A 12,542-nucleotide genomic window follows, 5' to 3' on the forward strand; every position below is an offset into this window, starting at 1 on the left:
ACAGGACTGGTAGCACCACTTTTTTGAAGATTGCCCAACTTCTCTTTATAAGGTCCTATTTTCAGTTTGCTTACAGCTCTGCCAACCCTTTATCAGTTCCAGCTCACATGTTTCAAGCTTAGTGCCTGCCTACAGCTCATTACCTGTTTGTTGGGTTTGGGGGTTTGATTTAGTTGAGTTTGGGGCAGGTATCTTACTTTCTGTTTAATCAGTTCAGTTGTTTCTAAGAGAGATTTGTCAAAACAACAAAAGTTGTGGCTTTCTTTCTATAATTGCTCCCTGTGGCAGAGAATTGAAATTTGTCAGGCTGATGGTCCTCAGGTCATGAATCTGCCATGAAAGTCCACACCAAATGGACTCCTGGTGGTAATCAAATTGCAAACAAGCAACTCATGTTCCAGCCCACACAGTAGGTGAAGCTGGTCCTTCCTTACAGCAGTTACTCCCAGCTGCGCCGACAGCATGGAAGCACTGTCATCTGCATACAACTCAGAAAAACCAACAACTAGGCTGACCAAAAAGAGCCTAATGAGAGAAAGCTGAGGGATCTGAGCCAAGGGCTGCAGCAGAAGAGAAGTGCTCGATTCCATGGGGTTTCACGCAGAGACAGAGAAGGCTGGGACCAACAGGGACTGGTCAGTCTCAGCCCCTCTTCGATCGATCCCTGTTACTGTATGGCACCTACTGCCTATTCGTGCAGCACTATGACAACATCATCATAAACAGCGTTTGACCATCTCAGGAAGTGAGGGCTAAACTGAACAGGGCACAGGCATCAGGTGTGGGGAAGAAGGCTTGCAGGCAAGAACCTACCATCAGTGTGCTGTTTGTGGTCACCGAGTGAGGGTGAAATCTACTTGGACCAAACCCAAGAGAACGATCTGTGAGCCTGTCGTTGCTGTCTGCCTCTGTCATCAGTTTTCTTTTAGTCCAGAGAAATGAGCCCTGCCAATTCGTACAAACTAATTTAGAAGAGGCTTTAACTAATTTCTGGAGGTTAATATGTTCCGTATGTTCTGGGTAGATATGTGAGAATGATAGGCATGTGGCTGCTTCTCGGACTTGGGAGATTGTTATGCCAGAGAGCCACCATCAATCAATCAATTAGCATTGATTAATTAGAGGAGAGATGAAGGACAGCAAAGATACTGTAATCCTGTTTTCTAAACAATGGATCTGAGCATGTGTAAGCTCCAAGCATTCCTGAGCCCTGCAATATAAGGTGTCTGGAGCGGGATCAGACTGTGGTGGGAAGAGTGTCCTAGGGGAGGGGAAGCTGTGTTGTGGAGGAAGAAGAAAGGCTTTCTGCAGTGAGACCAGGAAACTGTGTGAAGGTAACAGTAATGAAAAGAGTATGGATGATAGAAGCTAGAGGGATAAAGCCGGAGAAGGGGAGAGAGTAAAGCAAAGGACATATACTTGGAGGGGGGACCTGTGTGAGCCTGTCCACTTCCCACTCTCCCCCTTTAAGGACTGCAACAGGACTAGAGAAGCTAGGACTTGCTCTTCCTACCTCCTAGGCCGGTCCCACCTGCTTCACGGCATATCTGAGGGCCCTTGCCACAGCCAGGCTGCAACGGGGAAAAAGCAGATAGCAGTTCATGAGTCCCCCATCGAGGTACAGGCTGGTTCCCACAACTGCATAAGGGTGTGACAGGATGTAGCCCCGACAGGTTTTTGCAGCACCAGAGGGCACCAGACAGCAAGGAGCAGGCGTTACCTGGGTCGTTGGGGCTACAGAGCCAAGGGGGTAGGAACAGGGGGCTGAGCTGGAAAAGTAGACAGGAAGGGCTATATATCAGGAGGGTCAGGGTGGCGATGTCAAGAAACATACCTCTTTTTTTCATTTGCTCTTTGTAACCGACTTGGAGTAAATCTCAAGATACATGGCTTCTGGGATTTCTCTCTTCGCCCTATCAAATCAAGAAAATGAGGCTACAATGTAAATTTTACCTACCTCCTTTACCACTACTACCTCTGAACTGGACATGCTCATACCACGTGTACCCCAAACGTGGCTTTGCAGAAAACGTGAAACACTTTGAAGAAAAAGGAACCACCAGAGTTACTTTGCCTTGCAAGTGTGGTGAAACTTGTGATGTTGGTCTGTACAGTCACCACATATTTACAGCCCTAGAAGCAATGAGGTACTGGGTAAACCTTTCAGCCTTTGCACTGTCTTCTGCAGCCCCTTCAGCCCAATGCCAAAGATAGATACCATCTGTACTCCCCCAGTGTCTGTCACTGAAGCCATGGGCCTCAGTCATTCTCTGGCCCTCTGTTAACAACCCCAGTGGCAAGAAGGCCCAGAGGTGCTCCCCATGACACAAATCTCTGCACTGATACAATCATTTGAACAGTGGAAAAATCAGGCTTCTTTTTTCCCTCTGTGTCCTTGTGCTCTGAAATTAGATTTCCTTAGATGTAGGGTAATTACTATGAGTCCTCTCCTCAAAAAAGGCACATCAGTCACGCTACAGACATAACTCTTTGGCTGCATGACAAAGACAAGTATTACATCTTTCCTCCACAGCCTGCTCAAAACCCAGTCTCAGGGCTCCAATGGACTCTTGAAGAGAAGCAGCTGTGACCAAAGCAGACTCCCAGCCTGGAAAACACTTGGGGGAAGAGAAAATACCCTACCTGGCATGATGATTTACGGATGTGTTCAGAGCAAGACATTCAACTCTTCCCCAGCTACACAGCCATCTTCCTCTTTCTCCCCTACAAACTAGATCCTCTAAATCCCTCATTTAGCCTGTTTCCCACTAAACTTTTTAGACAGGTCACTTCATTTTTAGCCTTGAGTTCTGTCACAGTAACTGCTCAGAGCAATTGAGGCCTCCTTTGCAGAGGTCATCATGGGGCTTTTCAGCTAAATTAGCTGCTTTAGCCCTGACAGCCCCTCATTTAAACTCACTTGCTTATTGCTCTGCTTAAGTTTCACAGCAAGCTGGGCCACCAAGAGTGAAAGGATGTGGTCTACCAATTACACTGGAGATTAGAAACACCTTGTTTTGGAATGAAAACTAAGAAAAATATGACAATGCAGCTGAATAGGAAGAAGTATTCAGAAAACCTTTATGTGTCATCTTAATCATCTTCTTATTCATGAACGCACTTGAAAACTCTCACAAGGTTATGATAAGGAGTCTCACACCAGTGTTACAAGAAGACAAAGCGTTCTGTTTTTTTTTTTTTTTTCCGAGCAGCAAGTTACAACACGCAAGCAAACGCTGTGTGCAGAACACTTTTCACCTCCACGCTCCCATCCAGAACTGTATTTACCCTTGATAAATGATGAACTATGTCCTACAGCTGTGCTACATATTTCAGTCTAACAAGGGCAGGAGTAAGGTCATACTGATTCTAGAGCACTGTCTATCGAGACAAAGGGAGTCACACTGTGTCATGTGCTCTGTATTTCATGCAGCCTAGCCTTAGACTATTTCCTGAATCCCTTGTTTTCCTGAGGACATGGCAACAGTTTATGTACACTGCTCTGAAGTTAAAGACCTGGCCAGCTTATGTGTTTTTCCCTTCCTCTACCAAACATTATCTTGTTCCTTTAAACCCTGTTTAACCTTACTTTGGTTCCTGTTTCTCTGCAGGGCTCATACACCAGCAAGAGAAGTGAAAGCAACTATTTCTGTTTCTTTCCACTGCTCTGAACAGAGTCTGAGTGCCTGAAAGTGAATAAGGGCCAGAGACATGTCCAAGAGGCTAAGTGAACCTCCAGTTCCAGCACAAAACAAAACGGATCCTTGAACTAACCCTCTGGTGCAAAATTTCTAGCCCTCATCTAGTAATTGGAATTTGCTCTGCTGCCAGCAACGCGTGGTCAGACTGCACAGGAGCTGAACACTAAGATTGGGATTCATCTCACTGAACATTAGCTGTCTCTAGGCCTCCTCAGCACACAATGCAGACAGACAGAGCAAGAAGGGTTCATCACACCCATTTCACCCCTATTTTGTGCTGGAACAAATAGTTACTGGATGGTGCCTCTTTGTCTCCATAGCCTTGGTGTGGGCTAGATGCTGAGCTATCAGATGGCTGGGGTTAGGTGAGAGGCATTGAAACCATCTTGAACAACTATTTTCATCTGGGTATTTTGCCAGTTTGTGCATTTGTATCTAGGATTTCCCGATGCTCTTACTTCTAAGGCGTCCACAGGGCTGTTAGGTGGTGCTTCCAGTGACCCCATGTCTCTGTTGCTTTCTGGCTGTTTTTGTTCTCAGGAAGTTACTTCCCTTCAAGCAGGAACATGATTGTAGAAGTCTAAAGATGATGGACTAAAGTAAAAAAAAAGGAGGTTATATCTTCCCTGCTCTTAATAGTGTCTGAAAAATGCCCAAAAGCTGCCCTTAAATATTTGGGTAGTTCTGTGAGCAGCGTAACTGGTAACTCTTGATTTCCTATGAATTTCTGTTTACAGTTAAATTCTCTGATGCTTAGTAACATACAAATGCCAATTACAGCTTCTCCTGTACTTGGGGAGGTCATAATGATCCACTCCCACGTAAACTGTCAGGTGTCATCCATGAGTTCCACCTGGGCCTTCCCTCCAGTGAAGGCATATACAGGGTATGTCTCTTCTAGAGACCCAGCTACTTTCCTGATTGGATTGAATTGGCCTGTGAGTTCAATGATCTAGGTGGGGTGGCAGAAATACACAGTTTGTCTTCCAACAAATACAACAGGCCTCTTAAAAATACAAAACTAATCCATTTATATTGTAAAGAAGTAAACTAAGAATGGAAATACTTTTTCCTCTGCACAACTTTCAATGAAAGGTTCTCTTTGCCTCTGCCTTTTTTTCCCGTTACATCACATCTTTGAAGGCAGAGGCCTAGCAGATGGTAAGAAGAGAGCAGTTGTTTTTGTTATTATTTAGATATAGAGCACCTTAATGTATTCTAGTAACTGCTGAGTTGGGTGAAGAAGGCTTCCTGATGGAAAAATGTGCCTCCCCTTTGGAAAAAAAAGAAAAGAAAAAAAAAAAAAAGGAGGTACTTTGAAACATAAAGGGCAATTCAGTCCTTTGAATACTCATATCATAAAACTGAATATGAAATAATTACTATAAATGAGGCAACTAGTTCCTACACCCTCTGCAACCTGGATGACATCTTTCTGTGTCATCAAAATAAAAGTTACTTGCAGAAAACACATCACTTACTACCTTATCTCAGTCACCTCAGCCCACACATACAAAAGAAGACCAAAGTCTAAATCATCCATCTCTGCAAAGAAATTAACTACAAATATTTTGACTCTATTTCTTTCTCCAAAACTACTGGCACTAGGACAGGCATGTGATTTTATCCCTAAACAGGGTGTTCCTTAGGCTCTTTGCCAATTTAATTGGCTTATTCATATCCTTCCCTTCCAGATTACCTCAGGGAGATTTGCATGTTGGAGGCCTATAAACACTGATGAATCAGTGCATGAAAACCAAAAACACTGTTCAGTGTCTGACAGGGTCCTCACTAGCTTTTGCCCCCAAATTAATTGTTCTTATTGGAACAACCTAACATACAATCAACCTCTGACATCATCCTAATGTTATACAGACAAAAGAGCTAAAATACTATGAGACTAATCTAATTTCCTTTTTACCGGTGTTCCCAGGTACTCTGTAGGAGCAAGCAACAGATAAAGTTTTCAAATGGGAAGATGCAGATGATTCCAGCCCAGCTTCTTCAGTTTACTGGCCATTTTGCAGACTGTCTTCTTCTGATTTTCCATGAATAAACCACTGGGACTGAAATCTAAAGAAATGCAAATACAAAGACAACTTAATTTCCTCTGTCTGCAAAATACAGCTTTTCTTATAGCAGTTCAACAGCTAGTTAATGTGGTGTTATTTAGAACAAGCAGGTGGGCTTCCAGTGAATTCAGAACAAATTTCCTTCACATGTTGAACCTGAACTCTCTAAGAAATATTTTGCAGGCTGATTGAGGACAACTTTACCTCCACCAAAACAGAAACAAGCAAAGATTTGTATTCATGAATAAAGAAAAGGCTGAAAGAGGTTAATTTTCCCTTTTTGTTGGTTAAAGTCTTGGACTTGCATGTATCTCTTTTTGTGACATGAACAGTTTTGACAAAATGCACCAGAAAACTTTACAGAACGTACTTCTTCTCTACATCTTTGGTAACAATTTAATATATTCTTGTCTCAGTACTCTCATAAAAAGCAGTAGCTCTGTCTCCCTTCAGGGGAAGATTACTACACCCCATATTCAAACAGATTCCATTTTCTCGTTATGTTATATGCCCCTGCAGTGCCTTTGCTAAGCAAGCTCCCTGCTTCTAGACCAAACCTATTAGTGGCTACACGGTCACTCTTGCAAATCCAGCACCCTTCCAGTAAATTCCTATTTTGCTTTCCAAAAAAATTCTCCATGCTTAACACCCATCTCCCCAAGACCATCAACCAGCACTTTTTAATCTATTTCACAGTAAGATTTACATAATGTCTTTAAAAGCCACGGGTTGCTTCATAAGGCAGTCCTCACCATTCTGGTACTTGTTTTCACAAGGACTTTGGCATATCACTTACTAATAAAGTTCATATTCTTTAATAACAGAGTTTATGCACTTAAATACCTGCCGGAGGATGAACACATCTCTACCATTACAGCTGAAGTATTTCAAAGTCCAGCACTTTTAAATCAGCGCAAATGACTTAAAAGTAGTTTCCCTGTTTGCACTGACAGTTGTGGTTACAGGTGTTATGCACTTAGAAACTCTGCTTAGATATTAAAACTTGCACACAAATTCACTCATATTTGCATTCACTGACTGTTTATCTATGAAAAATCTGCAATACATTTGTCATGCCCACATTGACTCTATGTAACGTGTTCATACAGAAGTTCCAAGCAACATCACAGAATTATTACAGTCCACATATGTAAATGCAAGTGAGCCACTGCATATAGTTTTTAATATATAATGCAGGAGAGCAAATGTAATGAAATGGTGGGAAGAATGAGGAGTGAACTCCCTAGAATTAAAGCATATATGTACATAATTTTTATAAATGGCAAAAATGTTTCACTCCTACTGAATACTTTAAAAACATTTATACCACACGCAGACCAGTAAATAAGATTCAGATCTCACAAGAAGTCCATTATAGGACCTGATCATTTAGAGTATTAGAGAGACATCGCCTAACAGGGAGAAGTAAAGCCAGCCCACGCTCCAGACTCACTGCAGGAAAGCGGAGAGCTGGCAGCCCCGAGAATTCATCCTCTTTGATCCACAATGAAAAAGGATAATAAGGGTATACATACTTACCCTTCCCTAGTTTTCACTTTCTTCATGGAAAAGTTATACTGAGTCAGGCTTCTAGTTTTAGCCCAGGAGAATTTTGTCCATATACTCCCCACACACCAGATCTCTACTTTTTAAAAAGTTCTCAGTATTTTTTCTCCCCTTCCTTAAATTCAATTAATTCTAGTAACAGATGCTTCTTTGTTGCTTGTCACTTAAGTATTTTAAGCATTTTGAATCCTGTCTCGTTTTATACTTGTTTCTAAAGGAGTCAGTTCTGGCCTTCAGCTCTTTGTTTTCTTTCAAAACCTTATTGAACTAGTTGTGCTCCTCTGCTTTCACTTCAAGGACACCACGTTTTCTTTTGTCATGATAACTCTCACTCTGAAATGTCTCAAACTTACAATCAAATGCAAAAATAAAACTATCTTTTCCATTTATTCCTCTTAATAGCATCCTGATGGCTGCACATTTCAGATAACCACTTGAAAGGACATGCTGGGGGTAACAATGCAGAAAATGATGCTGAATCCTTGCTTGTTGTAGCTCAGGCAAGAGAAGCCGTTAGCACGTTTTATTCAGGAATGTCCAGATTACAGCTCTAAATTTACAGTTTATGGTGCAACAGGGAGTGACAGCTGCACTAGGTCTGGCCCTCTCATCCACACTGGGTGTTAGCAGTGCCTTTTCTAAAACATTAAAGGTAAGCATGTGTAGAGCGAGTGTGGGTATTGTATAGAAAACCTGCTCCTGCTTCCACCCAACAGGAAAACAAAACAGTCTAGGAGTCACAGCTTTCCTTTCTTTACTCTTATTTAAATGTCAACCAGTGTTTTATGTGGCTGTTTATTAAGTAATAATAATACAATAATGCCCAGAGGCTCCAATTAGGACTGGGAAGTCACTGCAGTGGGATTGTGCAAAGGCGGAGGAACGGATGGCGGGCTGGGAATTGGATGGCTCCCCAGCAGCGAGGAGCACGGGCTGGAAGCTGGCTCCTCTCGGCAGGCGGGAAGGGCTGCTCCCAAAGCTCCCCGCCACCACCAGCAGCCACTAAGCATTTTGTTTGTGTGGGAGTGGGATGTTACTTCGGCTTTGAGTTTTTATTCGCTTGGGGTTTTTTAATGCCCAGATATAGAATAACCAGGAAGACATACAAAGAGGTTTTCTTCAAAGTAGCTGAGCCCACAAAGGGAAAAAAAGAGTGTATGTAGATGTATATGCTAATTCTTACTAATTAAAACCAGAGTGCTGTGCTGGAGCTGTGCACAGGCTTTATTAACTAATATTAAAACAAAGGGCTGATTTGCCTTCCACAGAAATTTCACCTTGGCAAAGCTCTGCTGCAGTGGAGCTACTCCTCATCACTTCACACCAATGCGAGCACAGGATCAGGCCAGGAGCCCTCAGGAAGGACTCGAAAGCCGGTAACAAAACAAAAGGACAAACAGGAGGCACATGGGGAGGACAACCCTAAGGAGCGGGATAAGAACAAGCATGTTGTTCTTGGCAGAAAGTAACCAGCAAAAATTAATTGCGTAGTCAGTCTGTTGCTCAGTTCTTTTTGTTTTGTTATGAAATGGGATTTGTTTTTGTTATAGAGGAATGGGATATATTTCAGCAGAGGAATCTGAGCTGGATAGGCTTTATGGCAGAAGTACATTTTATGGGGAGATTTGAATGAAGGCAGTGTGGATTTGGTTCACAAGACAAGTGCAGTTGTTCCAGGCTTAAACAAAAAGGGCAGCATGAATGAAAGCCCTAAGAGGAAAGCAGGAGGGGAGGAAGGAAGTGATTAGAGGAAAGCTGAGCTGGACCAGAACACGCGGGAGCAATGATACAAATCCCAAATTAACACAGCAGCAGAACAACAGTGAGCCACGAATGTGAGGCCTGAAATCAAAGGGATGAACAACCCAAAAATGCCCAAGAAGGGGCACAACAGTGGTGAGATGCTGCCGCTCAGTGAGGAAAAAAGGGCAGGAGGGTAATGAAAACTTTATTTCCTGGAATGGAGAACAGAAGGACCCTGAACGGAGTGGAAAGAATCAGCTAAAGATTCCCCAGGAGAAACTTCTAGAAAGCTGGTAAGTTATGAGCTTCTTCCAGCTAGGGTTGACCTAAATCTGGGGAAGAATTTCAGAAACAAGGTCTGAGGTGGGGAAACAGGTCACTGGAAATACTTCACAGAAGAACAAGCATGACCTAAACCCAGTGTTCATAGGGTACAAATGAGCTCGGAGGATGACAGTTACCCGTGGAGGTGAAGAAAGAACGAGGAAGGGATTTGCCAGCAGAAGATGGTCATCATCTTCTGTTTTATGAGTGGAAAAGGTACACTAAGTGAGAGGTACTGCATGACACTGACAGAGGGAGGCAGATGTGGATCGATCAGAGAAGCTGGTTAAGTAGTAGGTGTGTATAGATGGTACATCACACATACATACCGCCTGCGTGCGAAACTGGGGAGCATGCTGGAGGTCAGCTGCAGAGGGAGGGAGGAGGCTTTTGAGAACAAAATGTAGCCAGATACTATCTGAGGAGAAGAATGGAAAAGACAGGTAAAATAGTGACAGAGAAGTTGAACCCTTATTAAAGGATCTGGGAAAATAAGTTTTAAATCAAGTCATCAGTTCTTGATTGGTCTTTGTAGAAAACTGAATTTAATAAAACTGAAATTTCAGCTGGCTTCCACTGAGTTTCCATGCAAAATTTCCAAAGAAGCAACAAGTCTGCAATGAAAAGTACAGGCCCATTTCTTCAGTGTGCATGCCAAACCACAGGGCTACGTGTTGCAAGTAAACAGAATGGACAGTGTCCCAAACCTCCTCCTAGACCTGAGGAAATTAGTAGGAAATAGTTAACATGTCTCAGTTGTCACTGTGTCCTAAGCTCGTTTGTTCACTAAGGTACTGTCACAGAAGAAAAGCCAGACCTTCACTACATCTCAGCCTGACACAGTTGTGTAAGCTCGTGGAGGATGTGAGCTCCAGTCTACCGCAACAGTGGAAAAACATTCACAATTCTAAGCATGTTTGATTTCAATGGCTTTTAATTCACATGTTCAGTATTACCCACATGATTAATATTTGGCTTGTAATTTTTTTTCACCATTCCAGTTCAAGGTATTTTCAGTTGACTCGATTCTATTCTTTAGTTAGTATGTAATACCATGCTGCGCCTTTACCCTTATCATCACTTCTGAAATATTAATTGTCCTACAAAGGTATAAAAGAACATTTGAGAAAAAAAATCTTTGTATAAGAAGTGTAGTTTTCCTTTCTGATAAAGCAACCACTGTGGCAGTTTTTTAAGATCAAGAGCAAAGCAGAGTTTAGTTTGGTGCAGTGTTTCTCCAAAATTCAAGCAGGAACTTTATATGTGAAGTTTAAAAATGTGCATGTTTTATGATAGAAAAAGGAAGATAACAGATAGACATGATGCAAATGCTTGTATATTAAAATGTTTGACAATAGAGGGTAAGAGTGTGCAGGACATGGGGAAGTAAAGCATTCTTTCTTTAAGTTGTAGTAACATTTCCAGTACCTCACAACACTGCCCTCCCTATACTCGATTACTTTTTTTGGTGAACCTACACAAGGTTGCGATTGACGACAGATGGAAAAGTGCATTGATCCACACTTCACTAGTGTTGGTGCTTTCCTGATATGTCAGGGTAATTGCAGTAGTCAGAGCTGCAAAATTTTACTCACTGCTTCCTAATTATTCTATATCCAGGTCCGTAGCACAATTCATGCGTATACACCAATGAGTTTAGTAATTTTCCTTTTATAGCCTTGATGTATTATTCTGAATATAGGTGAACTGGCTAAAATGGGTTATTACTGCTTCACCTCCTTCCAAGTAAAAAGTTTAGTTCCATCATGGCTTCGTTGTTGCCACCTCGTATTACAGAACAACTGCAAGGGCTTCCTGGGTCATTCACGATAGCCTCATGCCACTGAAAGCAACCATACCATACAATCCCTTCTCTTAAAACATTAAGCCTTATCTAAAGACCACCTAAGCCTCATCTAAAGATTTGGGGTTGATTTTATTTTCACCCATACTACTGGAAGAGTGCTCTGGAAACTCATTCCTCTGGCAGTCATAAATCTTCCTCCTTTGCAGTTTGGGTGAAGTAACTGACAGTTCGTGTATCAACAGAGTCTGCAGCACTAAAATAGATCTTAAAAATCTCCTGAACTTATCTCCTTCTTATACTTTTAGAGAAAAATCATAGACTTCAAAAGTTATTTGATTGGGCCAATAACCTTTAACTAACAATCCTTTAACTTCTTGCAATAAGTAAAGTTTCCACTTCAATTTTCCTAATCAGCTCAGTCACTTTTTTTCTGGATAGGTTCTGGTTTTAATTAATCTTTCCTGAATGAGTGGAAGTATATACAGTATTCTAGAGGAAATAGGCGTTTCGAATGTCTCTTAAGCTGGCAAATATACTTCTTCACTTCTGCTGGGACTACCTTGGTACCTTAAGCCTGAGAAACGTGTTTAACCTGTTGAATGTCACTACACGGTACAGGTTCAGATCATAATTTTTGGTGCAGTTTACCAGCATAAGCCAGCACCTAAAGAAGCAGAGGTGACCTTCACTGACCTTTGGCTTTCATACCTGTTCCTGTGTATCCTTTCCCTTTCACCAGCACTATCTGTGTGATTGTATAGCAAAGCAGACTGAGAAATTTATTCCATTTTTCTTTTGGCTGTTTTTCCCACCTTACAATTCCTACACTAATCCCCATTTTTTCAACTCAACTAATCCTTTTTCACTCAGCACCACACAAACACTTCACTGAAGTCCTGACAGATCACCTCCACTGCATTTCATCTACAAAATCTGCAACCACAATGTGTGCACAATACATCTGTAAGAAACCTTCAGTATGCATGGCCAAATTCAAGTGGAATGACGCTGCTTAAAGCAACTTTCACTCATTCGGGCTGAGATGGAACAAGCCCTAGAAAACAGCTCAGCTAACTCATGGTCCCATGTTTGAGAGCACGACTGGTTAATGAGAAATGAGCCACTGTGTGAAGTGGGAGGAATATGGTTAGACGGCATAAAAGAAAATATAAGGATTGTGATATGGAGCCTGCAACGAATGAATAGGATGTCTCAAGGAAAAGGAAGAGGAAGCAGAATCAAGATGGTATATAAAGAGAATAAGAGGAAGACAGAAAAAAAAAAAACAAAACAAAACAAAACAAAAAAACAATGGGGAAATGGAGCAAT

At 41.9% G+C, this 12,542-nt stretch overlaps 1 long non-coding RNA gene across 1 annotated transcript; it reads right to left on the bottom strand.

Annotated features, from left to right (window-relative positions):
- Positions 1-1,841: 1,841 nt before the first annotated feature.
- Positions 1,842-5,769, bottom strand: LOC116964121. The gene is made up of 3 exons (XR_004408566.1): positions 5,623-5,769; positions 4,160-4,295; positions 1,842-1,913 (listed from the first exon to the last, which is right to left on the bottom strand). It is a non-coding gene; the product is annotated as an uncharacterized LOC116964121 (long non-coding RNA).
- Between the last annotated feature and the right edge of the window lie 6,773 nt (positions 5,770-12,542).

This window comes from Tyto alba, unplaced genomic scaffold, assembly GCF_018691265.1.
Source record: "Tyto alba isolate M040663 unplaced genomic scaffold, T.alba_DEE_v4.0 Super-Scaffold_40, whole genome shotgun sequence".
Taxonomy (NCBI): domain Eukaryota; kingdom Metazoa; phylum Chordata; class Aves; order Strigiformes; family Tytonidae; genus Tyto; species Tyto alba.